Below are 16410 nucleotides of genomic sequence, written 5' to 3'. Positions count from 1 at the left end.
TAACACCCTAGAGACGAATGGGAGATTAGATACAGGCTTGTAGGTTGTAGTTTTTCAGAGTAGGTAGTTTGGTCCAGGTTACCTTTATTCAGGGAGGGTCTCACCAGAGCTTGTTTAAAGGTTTAAGGCAACTCACCTGATGATATCGAGAGATGAATAATGTTGGTTATTGGAAGGACTAAAACTTCCTGGCATGATTTCACAAGTTGAATTGGTATGCGGTCGTGCTCACAACCCTTATCTGACAGAAACGTAGTAATCTTTTTGATTTCATTGCTTGAGAAAAGTTGTGTTCCATCAAAATGACCGGAAATAGCTGACCTATACTCATCACTTGAACTATACTCATCAAAGGACTTGTAACAGAGTTTGGAGGCGAGTCGATGACACTGTTGGGCTCTGCATCCAGCACCTAGTGACAGTCTTCGGTTTCACCTCGTACAATTGAGAGTTTCGAGTATCAGTTTTCAGTCTTGTTGGCCTTTCCTTGTTGACAGAGAGAAACACTACGAAGTGGTCTGACATTTGCAGAGGTCTTCAACAGTCAGTTCTCGAATGAGTTCTTTGTTTTTGTCTCTGTCACGATTACCCAGTCTAGAATAGACATTGTCAGTTTCCTTCCTGTACTAACGTGGACTATACACGCTAGAATATTGAAGGATTGGTCTTTAGAGAACAAACAAATGACCAAAATGATATCATACGACTAGAAAGGTTTACTCAGTTCTTGCTAATCCAATGACATCACTCACTGCTTTAAAAGACACACACGCACGCACCTAGGCACGCACACTCACACAGTGCTGTACTAACAACTTTGGGGCAGAAAAAAACAACACGAAAATAGTCAATAACACATCCGTTTGTACAAAACTACCTGGTTTTGGAAATCACATGCCCAGTGCAGAACACATTTTCGTCAGTTCCCAGTAACAAACACTCACGTTATCGCATACAGGAGCTTAATATTTACAATGACTGATCCTGGATATCAAAGGAATGATTGGAAAACGCTACATTTCAAGTTTGATATTACTACAATTTAAACCATGTTAATTAGATGCAATCGGGACCCCTCACAAGAAATGTGTTCTCACATAAAATCATACTTATACAATTATTACGTAAGGCGTAATTCACGTAATTCATCAAATTATACATATAGGTGAAGTTTGGTGAATTCACATGTGAATTAACACATTACAGGACACATTCCAAAACTATATAAGTTATACGGCACGGAAAGATTTGCTACAGGAAATGGTTTCGTTACTGTTATTAACCAACGATAGGTTTGCTGAGTGTGATAAATAATAACGATATCATTGCATTTAAATCTCAGTGTCCAGTCAACCACCAAGTAAGTAATTCAATACTTACCACCTCCCACTATGTCCACGCTTACACTGTCAACAAGGCCTGCAAACCTTGTGTTGTAGAGACGGACCTAGTCATAGAGAAAACATATAGAATGAGTATGAGGAACGCGAGGACTATTGTCACGAATGACACAAAGGCGCCTTCGAGTCACTCATCTCTCGGATACGGTTCCGGCAGACTATGTAATAAATCATTCATTTGTTCATTACGGTCAGTTTCATCCAAACTGGATGGTTTAGGTCGACGCTGGTGTTGAGTGAGTGGTTTTGCACGCACACGTATGAATCTCCGAATACCGCTGGGACAAAGAATCCTGACCTCTCACTTGACTGTCGGCAGTAAATCATAACACATATAAATCCAGAGGATAAAGTAGTCGGTAGGATCATGCTTGAACAAATACCATAGTAACCCCCATTGAATTATAGTCAGTACCTTACAAAGACAGTCTCTGTCATTTGCCACTGATATATTCAAAATATTTTCGCGCGGCAATTACAATAAAGTGTGAGGGCAGAAACAATTTCAACACTGTTTTCAAATCTGCAAGTCTGATATAATGCATTGTTTGACAATATCGCAATACACTCCAGGCGAATTTGCGCACTGGATACTTCTCGAAAGCTAATGTGGAGATCATGACAAGCCTCATAACGAGAGACGATAGAGCAGGCTGTGTTAGGAAAAGCAAGACTTATGGATCTCAACTTCTTTGTTGTGAATAACACGATATTTATACTTGCTCCTTCATGAAGTCGTTCATCAGGAGCATGCATGCGCTCCGAAAAGCTTAGTGTTATTCACAATAGATAAGTATACATCCATTAATCTCCCTTTTCTTATGCATTCCACTTCTAAATGCTTTTCATGCGAGGCCTAAATTTTGGAAAGACCGTGTTTAATAGACAAGAACAAATATGAGGTTTCCCCGCGCATTTGTTAGAGGAGATAACGTCTGTAAAAATTTGTGCTTGAACAATAGTTAGTTGTCAAGAATTTATTACCGTCAACTGTAAGGAATATATGGTGGACTTTGTTCTGTTTAGAACGTTTAGTTGTCATCTGGAATGTTCCAAAACAATCATAATCTATTCCATTTGACTGCCTTGTACACACAAGTATATACATTTCTGAAGTTAGTGAGAGAGTGAAAGTACATCCGAAATGAACCTCTCACATTGTACCCAGGGGGGGAATCGGACCCGGCTCTTCGGCGTGACGAGCACCGCATAGGCTACCCCCGTCCTATAGTCTTCGGGATGACGTTTGCTGCCAAACGAGGGGGCAAGAACGTACTTCTGCTATCTCTTATTAATTGTAAACCAGCGGGTGTTTGCAGATCATCTTTTTGATTCTAGATATTAAGATTGGGCATGTTTTGGATGCTTGACCACTGATGTGGCTAATCAGTGTTACATTAATAGACCATGTTTCTGTCTTCACCGAGTTTCACTGCTCAGTCAACGTTTGTTTTCAGTGTGGCTGCATGGCAAAAAATGAATGTGTTTTCTTTGGTGAAAATCAACCCATGCATTTTTTTATTTATAGGTACATTGTGTCTCAGGTATTCATATTTACTGGTGGCGTTAACACCGGACAGACGGCAAAGGACAACCAGGTGATAGCATAAGCTAACTTGATTTACAGCAAGGTCAGATCATCTTTTCATTTTCGCGGCTTACAACCTCTTATCTTTATAGCCAAACTGTGATTGTGAATCCGGTTCACTCTTTGGAAGGATTCATGTCTTTTACCGTTACACTGATTGATATTTCCTTACGAACATATTAATCGCATTCATAATGGGTATAATGATATTTTCGTGCCTCGTGTCTCAACTTACCTCGAAGACATACTTGAATTCTGTAGTTACGGTCACCTTCACATTCCACGTGCAGTCGCCATTATTGGTATAGTTCTTATTCCCTCTTACAGGCTCCACGTAAATCGACTGTTGCTGGTAAACAAATATAACGACAGATGGAAACAGATTTGTATTGAGCTCATATGGAAGGATATGACACGCGAACAAGCTTACACTAGCAGATATGATAAATACGTGTTACGTACATAGTATCCCAGACAAATTAATGTGGCGTCAGTCATACTGTCAATCAGCAATGGCCAGTGACTGTCGCAGATATCATTATGCACAGTGTAATAAAACTTTAATAAAGCAGTTTATAACTTTGACTACACGACACCATTTAGAAAGTGGTCAAATGTAACAGATGCTACATTTGGGAATCTAATACTTTTGTTGGGATACGTTCCATCCGGGATTCGAACCCACACCAATCAGAGTCAGGCACTTAATCGCCAACACACAGTCATTCGCCTAATCCGTCCAACCACCGCGATTTCAAGGATGGGACTTGAACCAACAAAAGTCCTAGAATCTGTACTTAACTAAGAAAGAGTAACCCCAGATATAACATATGTTATGAGCTTGTAACTTGATTGCAGCGTAAGTATAATTATTTTTACCCTCTTAGTAATACGGATAAAAATGAACGAGTTTATTTCCCCGCCGCTTTGAATGAAAAATATTGCAGGTTAAATATTACCATGCTTAAATAACTTCAAACATGTCTTTGGTTTATATAACACATTTAAGACTAAAATGTGTTAAGGGAATATATGTGTTTACAGATTAAAACAACAACCCCCAAAACTCCATAGTCAGTTATGAACGTGTCGCATTCAGGGTGAAGTTGCTCTATTTAGTCTTACTGTGGTGCTGAATAATTCCAAGCTCTGAAATGAGTCACTGATCGTAGTTAGAAATAATGCTAAGTGCAACAATCACTGCCAAAGAGAAGTGCTCAGATAATTCAACTTACGTTTGTGAAATAATTCAGATTGGCGTTAACTATCTCTCCATTTCTACCATCCTTCTGATTGGGACACTTCCACGACACTTGTACCTCGTTGAACACACCAAGAACCTTCACGACTTTCAGTCCCAACACATGCGTCGGCCCTGGGGATATATTCAGAACATCTTTGAGACTATTGAAAAAACGAATAGAAACTAAAAGAGGAAGCAAACAATCTTTCACACATACACATACACACACACACACACACACACACACACACACACACACACACACACACACACACACACACACACACACACACACACACACACACACACACACTTTAATATTAAGACATACAATTCGCTCACCATGTATAGTAAAATAGTATAGTAAAGTATCTTTTCGCCCTGAACTATATTATGGTTAAAGCACGAGGACGCTTGAGCTTGAATCAAAAGTTCAGTGCGAAAGTTTCCGAGATGACAAGTTATCCTTTCTAACGATATTTCTATTAATCTAAGGCAGAAAACAAACGTGTCGGTGACCTAAATTCCGATCCTCGCGCGGGGTTAACTGCCACCATACGTTAAGACGAAAGTTACTAGAAAAACAAATGATAAACAGTTTGGTGACGGTATACGTTCGGGTGCTATAACTTCTCCATAATTATTTTAATTACATCCGTGATTAACGTAAACCACATGGGGCAATATTAACGTCGCAGTTCTAAGATCAACGTAAGATTAGTAGAAGTACATCCAGATGAAGCTGACCAGTCAAGCGACATTCCACGATTGCATTGCACGATTGTAGGAGTGAATTTAGTTTTATACTGCACTCATCAATACTCCAACTATATGGTTGCTGTCTGTAAATAGTTGAGCCTGGACCAGACAATCGTGTGGCCAACAGCATGTGTATCTATCTGCGCAATCCGGAACCGATGACATATGTCAACCAAGTCAGTGATCCTGACCACCCGATCCCGTTAGTAGCGTCTCATGACAAGCATAGTCTCCTTTTGTGGCAAGCATGGGTTGCTGAAGACCTATTCTACCCCGGACCTTCACGGGTCAGTTTACTGTAGAAGGCTGTAAGAGGCGATGACAAATGACGTGCATCGCAACGTCGGTTACATTATGATGTAGTGCAAAAGGATTCGAAGCAACATCGAAGCAACTTAGAAGCATCATCTAGTATCTCTCTTTGTCTTTGAGAGAGAGAGAGAGAGAGAGAGAGAGAGAGAGAGAGAGATTTCGTATGTATTTAATTACAGTCAGACATTGTGAACTCAGACATTTCGTGAAGTGACTAAAAACACAAAACATTTTGTGTAATGGGTAAGAGTATCGGCCATTTCGCGTCATTTTGTGTAACAGCAGTGTGTGTCTAATCTTATGTATAAATATCAAATGAAATAGATCCCGCTAATCAGTAAATATTAATGATCTTTGTCTTCGTACCTGATTCCATCGTCCTCTCAGGGCCGCTCCTGACAATGGCTGAAGCACCTTCGCTTGTTTGAGCTACTATATCAAACTTGTAAAACCAATAGCTGGACAAATTTGTAATCGTATACGTGTTGGTTTCCCACCCTGAAACATAATTTCACATTATTATCCTGTATTACAAGATCATGTATCACAATATTTCAACAAACAAGTGAAGGGACAAATGTTCTACAGGAGAATGTTGCCTCTATTACATCTTTGACATTGTGTCATACAAAAATAATGTTTTACATTTTAAACATTTAAATGAATTTTCTACTTATTATGGATTTAATCTCAACATTACTGCACTTGGCTCTCCATAATATGTCTTTAAGCTATAACAAAAAAATGTTTTAATCGTCCAAAAACTGGCCGTAATCATGAAATTTGGGGATCTAGTCATCTAGATCTGAGTGCATACACGCAATCTTTTTCATGGGAACAACAATGGCACCATGTCAGGAAGACGAGTATTCTCTTGACGTCAAAATATTATCAAAAGGGGTTTAAAAGTGTTTCTGACAAGCATTTATGAGAAATTATGCATTTTAAAACATCCTTAAAAGTAATTACAACAAGGAAAATATGAATGTAGTGTCTAGAGATGTGTCTCAGATTCCATATTTTACTGACCTGTTCGTTCACCTGAAGTCTGAAGGGACGCAGAGCGATCTGTTTATGTTACATGATAATGAGGCTCACCTGTAGCTGCACTAATCAACAACAAAAGATATGTCACTTTGGCTGAACCTGTATATGGAATAACCCTGGCTATGGTGCACAGCTTTTACATTCTTCGATGCCCTGTAAGGTGGAGCTTCGCGCAGCGTAACGAGAATAGCGCGGAAGAAAGGCAAAACCTGTAGAAATTGCAGTCCCCATAACATGCAAATTTCCGCGGAGGAACATCCGATCTATACCTAAATTTTTGATAACGTTAACCGGTGGCTAGTAAGTGCATGAAGTACTACCTGCAGTTGCAAAGTCTTTTCATTGTAGTTTGTAAGCTTGAACCGCCTGTGTGACTACGACAAATAGAACGGGTAATGCAAATAAGCACTTTGTACAGCAATTTGATCACTTGGCTGTTTACAAGACGCCAAGGCACAATCTTCTAATTGAAAGAAACTTGTAATTTGTTTGTGTGCCGTTATATTTATATGTACATACGCAATTTCGACCAGTCACATTTAATGGAGATGATTTGCTGCGATACGTAGCTGTCTTAGCAACCGGGATTCCGAGGGAAACCTCAGTATGTCGGTATCACGTAAATCAATAAATGGAACACTGCTTGAAGACAGATTGATATGTTTAAGATAAATACTTCTGTATCTGATTCTAAGACCGTAAACCACCTCTGTGGTGCGTAACTACAGAATGATCCCTTGAAGAATCTCTTCACGCTTGTAGGGGAAGTGGAATAGTCTAGTGGCTAATACGTTCGGTCGTCAAGCGAAAGATCCGGATTGATCCAACACGCTGGAACATTGTGTGAAGCCAGTTTTGAGCCACTGGGTGATCTTGCTGAACATTGCAAAGCGGCGGAAAAGTAAACTTCCTTCACACTTGTAACGTCCCTTTCTGTTACACCAGTACAACAACGGATTTTTCTTTGATAATACAACAAAATGGGAGTAAAATTATCTCTCTATCATACAATTTAATTCTGATGTAAATGGCAGTTTTGGGCGAGTTGTCATTAACTAAATTGCAGAAAGCATGTCTGGAGGCAAAACACGAGGATAAGGTCCGTTTATCCTTGAGTGTTAGGCAGATTTGTGAACGAGGAACAGAGTTTCAAAGGAAACGCTGGATCTGTATTCACCACAAGTAATGAGTTTTCAGTATGTATTCATCATTTCTGTGTGTACGGATTATTTACGTTATCTGGCATCGATAAGACTGTAATGTATATGATAATATGTGTAAATAAGACAGATGGCACCAACACACCTGTAATTGGTATTATGTTAAAAGTGTTGTAACCCCCGTTTTCCTGTTTTTCGTACACAGTTATGTCGTATTGAGTCACACCAGGTCGGGGTTGAGGAGGATCCCATGTCAGAGTTATCTCGCTGGATGACTTGCTCTCTGCCGTGAAGTTCGTAGGGTCACCAGCGCCTGAAATTCAGTCGTTATGTATGTAATATATACTGTGGGACTCATATATGATACATCTAATCAAGTTTGCAATATGTTCAAACCGCTATGAAACTGTTACCGAGGTGTGTGTGTGTGTGTGTGTGTGTGTGCGTGCGTGCGTGCATGCATGGGTGTGTGGGAGGGTGTTTGTGTGTGTTGATAATGTCTATATAGTCTAAGACAAATTAGGAAGTTTATAGGTAGATAATACTTTTAAAATTTCACTTAGGCTTTAGATAAAGTAGATTGCTGTATAACTAGAAGGTATATATTCTGAGGAACAAAAGGAATGTCGCACAGATAGCGGTTTCTAAAAGCACACACTTTTTTTCACTCTAAATTGCAAACAAAACGGAGGATTGCGTTCAAACTTGACAATATCATTATGGTTAACACATTATCGGGAATCACATATAGAATCCACACTAACAAAATCCCCCAAAATGGTACTATTTTGATACCCTAAAGTCAGTATATTGAGTGTGGATTACATGGGCATGCATCGTCTGTACATGGAATGAATTAACCGGTTGATGAAGGGCATTGGCGAGATGACTGATCGAGTCCAGCCGCAGTTGTCGGCCTTGGTTGGAGGTCATTCAGTCTTCTTTGAATCTCGTCCCAAAGGTGTTTCTTTGGACTTCAATTTAAACTGAGTGCAGGGTTTAGATGTCAGGTTGTCTTGACAAAGAGACAAATATTACTCTGGCAGTGTAGGCACGAGTGTTGTTTGCTGGAAGATATGCTTTCTGTAACGTCCAAAATATTAACTTGGTCAATATAGCTCATCCTGCACCAACATTCTGGAACACCACGGTGTCAGATTACTGGTTCAGACCGATTACACCCCACACCATGATGCTTGGACCATCCCACGAGTCTCCTTCAACAATACATAGATTGAAAAACAGTTCCCCCGTGCCTTCATTTATATTTCCACTCTGCCATCGACTGTTGAATCACAAAATCAGCTTTCATGAGATAAAAACACAGTTTTCCATTGTAGATAACGTCAATTTCGATAATGAGGTGCCCATTGCAGTCCGTTTGGGCGGTGAAGAGCGTTGTGGTCTGTAACAGTAGAGGTTTCTTCCACGCAAACGTCGACGCACTGTATCGACACCGAGTCGCAATGTTGTGGCGTGAGTCCCAATGGTTTGGCGTGCTGTTTCCATTGCTGTGGGGAGGCGTTCCTGCAGATGGTTGCGCACAATCTGTCGGTCTTTACATTGTGGCATACTGAAGGTCACCCACGACGTGGGAGGTCTTGGATACTGTTAGTAACCTGAAAACCCTCTTGCAGTCGGTAGGTCATCTTCACGTGAACATTGATATAATTACCTACCCTCCGTGCATTCTGGAAAACTTACTATCGTCCACATAATTGATTCCTCGGATCTCGTAAGCTATGGCATGATGATTGTGTCAAAACAATAAAACATTTTATTGGTAGCGTTGTTACGGCATGCGCGTGCATTTTCATTTTCACGAACCTTTTACCATGTCTACCTTTTGGAATTTGCCGGATCAGTATATATGCTTAATCATCAGAAAACATGCTGATGTTGGTAATACCCGTCAGTTTGGATTGAAACATATGATAACAAAACAGTACAATCATACTATAATCACCATCTTGTTACATCAAAACCTGGCATTTGGTTTTGAAATGCAAAGTTTCTTTTGTGGTTATATATTATTACACTATTTGTCTCACCTTCCATGGAGGTGTTTATGTTAACTTGGCCGGGTCTTCCGCGTCCTTTTTCATTGACAGCTACTACGTCAATGGAATACGCTGTATCTGGGTTCAGGCCTGTTATGTTGTACTGTATGACGTGGGCGGTGTTTTCAATGTCAGCTTGGGTTATCGCCACAGTCATGTTTGTTTGACATTCGATCGCCGTCTCTGTCTGCGAAAACGACAATACCTACACAACTGACATATCAGAATTTAGCTGAGACCGTGTGTGCTGTCAACGTTGTAGAATCCGATGTATGTTTGTTTATGGTTTGAGCAATGAAGAATGAAGGAAAACAATCATTATTGGAACTGTGCATGCATTTCACACTAAATACTCACATTTGGGATATCGAAAGAAATAAAAAAGGGAAGGAAGGGGGTACATATTCTGTGGAGGTTGATGTTCACAGAGATCATTCTACAAAGAATGATGCGTGATAGAGTGGTCTAAGATCATTGGTGGAAAGACGTCACACATATCTTACAGGCCTTTCCTTTTAACTACTGACACAGGCATGATGACACCACCTTTGCATCACTGGTATGGCCATTCATTTTGTCGCTCTACTCTATGATGTCTTCACTAAGCAGAACACATTATTTGATAAGGCAATGTGTATTATTTGAAACACGCATGTGTTGTTTGAAGTGTGGAACATTTATTTATCATGTGATGGGCGGATCTAAATAAAGTAGAAATCAACAGATATTTGTACTTACAACGTTTACCATATCTCTGTTACATTCAGTGCAGTTGATAATAGTCCGTTTTACACAGACTGGGTGAGTCCTCACGTCGACAATGTATTCATAGATATAGCCGTTCGGTTTGAGTGGTCTGTTCCATTCCACGGCGACAGAACGGGACGTGTTGTCGAACAACTTCAGATTGTTAACTTTTTCGGCACCTGTGGGCAAAATTAGTACTGTTTCTGTGGAAATCTATGATTTACTTTATGTAAGTCTAGAACAGTATAAAACTGTTCGGCGATATCATGATATTGTTACAGATGTCGTATGATTTCGATATGCTTATCGTACTGTTTATAAACAAATCTTATTGCTTCTGCTCTTATCGTACTTTTTTTGAACAAATGTATTTGGCATTTCACCAAATGGTAACTACCACATCCACATATACATTTAATTGTGTAATTTTGAAGATCTGATACTCACGAGCTGCCAGAACATGTATCACAGTAGTATAGGGTGAACTCTCGATGTTCCCACTCTGTGTTACTATGTTCAGGTCGTACGATACAGTTGAGACAACACCAGTGAAGACGACAGAGATGAGGCCCTGCCCAGTGTTGGCAGGTTGATGTTGTTGGCTGTATCGATCTCCATCCCGCCCTCTGAGTGACACAAGATACCTGTCTGCATCCCCTGCAGCCTTGGGGAACACAATGGTGATGTTTGGAGCGGCCCTGTAGGTTTGCATGTCCAGGCCCAATACAGAAGCCGGGGCTGTAATGACGACAGTGTTCTTGTGATGACATTTGTGTCATCAGTCACTTGATAGGTAATAACTAAATCTTGATGTGATGATGTCAGTATTATAGATCTATGATCACTATATGATTTCACCATATATGACCATATCTTTAGAAACGTTATATTGTAACTCTTTTGAGCATTTAGTCTCCTCCTAGAGTTTACCACCGACCCGCCCACTACATGTCTATGCAGTCCATATGTTTACCGTTCTACTCCTTATGTACCGTTTCCCGCTGGTGACACGGATATCACATTTAAAACAGTTCCATTATGACGTCAGACACAGAGATCGAAGGGCAGGTAACTCTAACGTGTTAAAAACGGACGCAGGAAATACTGTATTTGTCGTTGTGTTTTGCAATCGTCTGCTGTCCACTATCAGCGTCCTACTTGTAATGAAACAAGTGACAAAGACTGTATATAATGGGTGAAGTCTCTAAAATCACGAGTAACTCTGACGGAATAGCGGGACATAAAGAAAGCTTTCTACACTTTGAGTCAGTTTTGAAACGACTGCCTGATCCAGCACTTTTTGAATATGTTATGACCTGTCCGAATTATGGTGCAAAAGATTTTTAAATAAGGTTCGGTGTTTAGAATAGATGCATGACTGCAGTTTTCGTTATGTTTTTGGCATGATGTAATCTATCAAAATACACAGTCCTCAAGACACAGTGTTAGCTGCTTAATGTAAAATCATAACATGGTTACTGGCGTTCACCTTTATCCATATGTACACAATTTGTGAGGTGAGGTCATATTGAAATACTTGTAGTTACTGTGTATAGAATACATACATGCACTAACCGACACTCTTGTAAGGTCCAGTGTAGTGTCATAACCTCATCAGCCATATAAGAAGACTATATTTATGTTGAGAAATTAAAACTGCCATCTTGATTTTATTCAAATACTCATTTACCGAATAGAATAATAAAAAATTTGGTTGGTGGATTTTACTCTCCACAAAACCAGTAAACAGACTGTCGTATCATTGGGGTGTCTGGGTAAGACTTGGTCCTGAATACCGATTTACAGTGCTGGGCAACAAACACGTCTCCCTTTGTAATTTACATGCACATCTAATTAACAGGCTTATGCCGATTTTGCTGATCCATTCGCGAACTACATACATTCACAGATTCAATAAACTGTGTAGACTGTATGAACATCAGTGAGTGGGTGAGGAGCGATTTAACATCATATCGGCAATATATCAGCCTTATCGTGACTAATTCAAGTTGTAGATCAAACCTTAATTATAAACATCTGTAAACGAAGGACAATAAAACAACTATATTATCACATATAAATATGTAAAACTAGTAATACATCTAAAACAGTTTAACTATAGAAGACAATATGAAACCAGCCTGTAGATCGCCAATATGTGACTGTCGATCATCATAGTGTGAACATGAGAACACTGTGTGGTATGTCAACAGTGTAACTGGTTTTGCTCATCCAAAACTGCTCTAACATTATCTATATTCTAACCCACACTTCAAAATCAAGATTATCGTTTCGAGTTGAAAAGAATACATCTCTTCTGAAAGTACATACAGTTTAGGATGACATGGTGATAGTAATTATTAGCAAATTATTACATTTTGTACATTCTGTTGATATTCTGGTACCTGCAATGTGCAGACCTGTGCCAGTTACAATCGGACACCTGACTTGACGGACAATATTCATAGACATACATGTAAATTCAGTGTGGCATCAAAAGGTTTCAATGTTATAATTTTTGTAAGATCCAAGTAAACTTTTGCTCATCTGTGAGGAATCATCTTACATACAATTATATGTTTCTGTTTAATTTTGCTTTGCTTATTTATAGAATGGCAACAATTTAATCAACTTATGTACAGTGCCGTGAACTATAAAATTCGGCCTATGGGATTGTGCATTGTGGAACTATACGTAAGTTGATAAACGTAATATCATTAGTTAAATAGTGGTCGGAAAAGTAAACTGCAATTGTATACACACAGCAGAGTTGATTCCACATTTGCCTGTCAAAGTTTACAAAGATCCATCATAAATTCATTTCATGAAAATTATTTATGCTACACTGAAATAAGCACATGGAAATTACATCAAGTGGCCGAAAATAACTGGCACGAGTCTGCAGATATCGCTTGATCTCACACATGCGACAGTTACGGTGGGAGACAGTTGGCACAAGGATAAATAAATGAACCCTATATCGTTATGTAACTAAAGCTTCTTTTTCCGTTCGGCAAATTACATTCGGTGTCTTTCTCACTTTGTGAATGAGAAGAAAATCCGTCTTGTGGTTTTGATCGGCCTGAGATATTTTTAAGACATTGCTTTTGTACATGCTTTGTAATGGCAAATGCCTTCCTTATAAAACCAGTTTCATACTTGTGCCAGATTCAAGTCATTCCGTGCGTAAGTGGGCTTTTTGATAAAGACTGAATAAGAACAAGAGGATTGTGTTTGTTGGATCTACTGTTGAGATCATTGCTTGACAGTTATTGTGGCAGTGAATATGATACTTTTGTTGCGTTGTGGTCAATTGTCACTTACATTTTATGCTGGTGTAAATACACTCCGTTAATTACGGCATCATTGTCAACCAAATGCAAACGAACAGAAGAACGCTAAAGTGTCCAGTACATACTTGTTCGGTTTGGAGCTGCAGATAGGGTATCAGTCATCTCATCTCGTCCTTGTAGGTAGGTAACCCTTGTCTTCACGGTCACATTGTACAGTCTCCCTGGCGTCAGACCTGTGATGGGCGTGGTCATGATGTCTCTCCCGACACTGATTGGATTAATGTCCTTAGGTGTGAACGAGACCAAGTACCCCATAACGACGTTGTTAGATGGAGCTGTCCAGGTTACTGTCATAGTAGTTTTGTACGTCGGCCGTCACAGTGGTAGGCTTGAGTTGGTTGACTGAATTGACACGAACAGAAACGAAACACATCAATACAGGAAACATCTTTCATGAATGAGAACTTGGTGGATTCCATCACTGTATATTAGGCAGGGAGAGACTGTGAGACGAGCATATTTTCAACATTGTCACACCAAGTGATGGAGGTGAGAAATGCAAATGTCTGACTGATTTCACACATGATAGACAATATCTAATACAAAGTATCCCATTCTTATCAGCATCGGTAACATTTCTAGTGCCCATATCATGCCGATATATGCTTGTGTAATGGAAACATTCAAGCAATTTGTGTAGCTGTTACAACAGTAACATATGCAGTTAGTGAGGTTTGAGAAATGGACTTATTGCGGAAATATCGCTATTACATGTTGTTTCCACAACAAAAAAGTCGTTATTACGCAATTCGATCACTGTGAGGGTGAATGAAAAATATTCACACTGCTCTAGTATTGTAGACTGACGATGTCACAATGTCTGGAGTCGTGATTATTATGCGTGTTTATCGTATCATTTACTTTTAGATGTTCCGACGGGGGTCGATTGAATATTGTTACTTCATATATAACTTAGCCATGTTCGTCCAGAAAACTGCAATATAAGTTGATGAAAGTACTGAGTGACATCGGTCGATTTTCGACTAAGAGAGAAACATCCGATCATGGACAATAAAATGACCGAAATATGCTGAAGGTAGCTCCTGGCATGGCATACCCATTTCGGGACCATGACGCTAAAGGGTTTGACGAATGTACATGAAGATAATAATTCGTCCTGAGGTTAACATGGAGGGCTAACTACCCCATAAGACCTGAATGGACGGTGGACAAGCATTTATCATACCTAGCTGCATATTGCAGGTGCAACATACACATACATGCTCTCATCAGATTCGGTCAGAATACTACTGTGCCGAATTAGAAATGAGCCAGTCAGAATCCGAAATTCACGTGTAAGGCTCCATAGACATCCATATAAACCACTTACTGCTGACACAGGCTGTACTTCGGTAGAATCACGGATCACAGCGACATCTACCGCTGTAACAGTTGGCACTGGCATCGTAACACAGACCTTGTTGTGTGCAGGCTTCGTTGTAGCCAATCCCTGAAAACATTGAGTGTAAGTCTGCAGAGATAGCCGGTAATATGGCGTAATAGTGATGAAAGAATAGAAAAGATATTTTCGTTATGAATGTGACATTGATGAAGTATATATCAACGTTTCTTGAAGACAAAGGACTCGAGACGTTTGTGAAACCAACACGTAATTAATCAGTTCGTATGGCTTATTAGCAGAATAAAAGTCACATATGTAATCATATACATTGGAACCGACATCCGATACATTGTCTACTGAGGACTTGATTTATTCCCCGCATCTATGCCATGTAAAGATTTTCTACCAACATGGCATTAACATGGCTGAAGTTGACACAATTTCCAGATTTAGTATATACAGCTACTAGTTTGATCACATACTCAAGTTGATGTCCATAGATTTCCGCATTGTGTCTTAACATAGGTGAATTAACTTACCTTGTAGGTATTCCTAATGATCATGGATATAGTTCGTGTCGCTGAAGGTTTATACAGTTTTCAGTAACACGTACTAGAAACATTCAGATAATGCAGCGTTCACGCTTACTGTGTCACGACATAAGCACGTGTTTGTCAGTGGGTGTCTGTAGGTAATGATATCTAGTGACACCCCTAACCTGACACTGACATAAACACATGCAAGAACAAGGTAAGTGTTAACTTTTCACTGTGAACTCTGGTAAAACAACGTCTGAACAGGAGTGGCGTGACAACAACAGCCGCTAAATAAACATTATGTAGTTCCGATCCCTATTCAACACCAGAAGCATTTAGCCCAGGATCAGACCGGGAGGAAAACGAGATAATACATGTTTAAAGCAAAAGCGGACATACTCCAGTGATGCTGTATGTTAGAATGAAATAATGATTGGAATATAAGATGGAAATCGGTGAACTTAGTGTTCTTTTGAACATATTCATATTCATATTCACCAAACGCATAACGGTATACCTCAGTATTGTTGGGTGTACTTGTATTTGTCTCCCTTCATTCTGTTTGTGTGATTTATAAAACTTTACATATAAATTGTAATGTAATGTAATGAATAATTGATATAGTTCAGTGTTACATACATGTTAAGGTACACCACAAAGTAAGACTTTAATACAATATCTTGCTTAAGTCAACATCGTGATGAACTAGTTGCAGGTATAAAATGAAGACTGCAATAGAAATAATTAAATATGAGCGAGGACAACAGATGCCATATGTGCATATGTACACTTGCTCAAAGGTTAAAAAGTTACAGCTACCATAATTAAGCAACTACATATGATGTGAGTTGCAATGCTAAAAC

At 39.4% G+C, this 16410-nt stretch overlaps 1 pseudogene; it reads right to left on the bottom strand.

Annotated features, from left to right (window-relative positions):
* Nucleotides 1-16410, bottom strand: part of LOC137286179 (tenascin-N-like) — a 57058-nt pseudogene that overhangs the window by 8262 nt on the left and 32386 nt on the right.

Source organism: Haliotis asinina, chromosome 6 (genome assembly GCF_037392515.1).
Source record: "Haliotis asinina isolate JCU_RB_2024 chromosome 6, JCU_Hal_asi_v2, whole genome shotgun sequence".
NCBI lineage: Eukaryota > Metazoa > Mollusca > Gastropoda > Lepetellida > Haliotidae > Haliotis > Haliotis asinina.
Note: the sequence above shows the minus strand (reverse complement) of the source record. Positions and strands in the feature narration are given on the sequence as shown.